The sequence below is a fragment of the Capra hircus genome, chromosome 27, assembly GCF_001704415.2.
Source record: "Capra hircus breed San Clemente chromosome 27, ASM170441v1, whole genome shotgun sequence".
In the NCBI taxonomy this organism is placed as follows: Eukaryota; Metazoa; Chordata; class Mammalia; order Artiodactyla; family Bovidae; genus Capra; species Capra hircus.
The window spans coordinates 34,083,811-34,085,239 of NC_030834.1; positions in this window are offsets into that span (position 1 = coordinate 34,083,811).

Below are 1,429 nucleotides of genomic sequence, written 5' to 3' on the forward strand. Positions count from 1 at the left end.
AACTCACTGCCGGCATTTTATTCTTAATAGTTAACAGAGTGAAAGATTATAATCGTCATACTTTCACTACTTGCTATTATTTTAATATTCATATATAGCAGTGTTTTAAAAGTTAAATGAAGAGTATACTTGCATATAAAAGTTTAAAAATACCTCAAAGTATTGGATATTTCAAAATACTCAATGGATTGGCCTTAAATGCAAAAAAACAATGTAGAATATTCTATTCTACCAACATTATTAACATTATGTTCTCATACTTCTCAGCATAAGATGTGGTTCCACCTCAAATAGGGGAAAATATCTTAAATATTCATTGGAAGGACTATTGCTGAAGCTCCAATACTTTGGCTGCCTGATGCAAAGAGCCAATTCATTGGGAAACACCCTCATGCTAAGAAAAAGCCTGAAGGTAGGAAGAGAAGAGCGCAGCAGAGGATGAGATGGTTAGACAGCATCACTGACTCAATGGACATGAATTTGAACAAACTCCAGGATATAATGGAGGACAGAGGAGCCTGGCCTTCTGCAGTCAATCCATAGGGTCACAAAGAGATAGACATGACTTAGCGGCTGAACAATAACAACATCATAAAATACACAAAACTTCTAGATATTATTTATCATTTTAATTGTATTATAAATATCTTTTTATTATGAAGACAGAGTAACTTTCTTCCAAAAAACTTTGAGTTGCATCAAAATGTTTTTTACACAAGAACTGTACATTTTAGAACCAGGTAAATGAAGGAGATTATGAATTAGTCATGTGCTCCACTGCCACTGGTACCATTCGGCTCCCTCCCTTTCTAATTCCACTGTTGTTCATTTATAGAAATCACTATTTATTATGAGTTCTCGTGATACTAGGAAGCTCCCTCCTTGTTTTGATTGCACATATTTTGGAAGCAAGTCATGCCTTCACTTGAATCCAGCTTCTTTATACATTGTTTTATAGCTGGATCAAATTGTTATTTAAACCCCAGGTTGGATCAGCAACATAATCTGCTGGGAAACACCATACTGGGAGAACAAAGCATTAATATTTATTGAAAAATTTGTAGACAGTGGCCTCAGTTATATATCTTTGACTATTTCTGAGGTACAAAATATGTTTTACTGATGAGAAAACAAGAACTCTGAGATGAGAGATATTTAGGAACTTGTTCAAAGACACAGTGTCAGAGTTGATATGCAAACTGGGATCTATCTGGATTTCAAAAGTCTTCATTATTTTCATTGTATCTCACTAATCTTCATTCTAGGAAGTCCAAGTAGTAAACTGAAATGACAAAAGTTTTTTAATCCTTTAGACTGAGATGGAAGATATTTGAAATTCTTGCCCACTGTGAATGCTTCATGACCCTACTGAACTACAGATTACCATGATTCCCACCTTGGCCTTTTGCTAATAACTAACATGACCTTG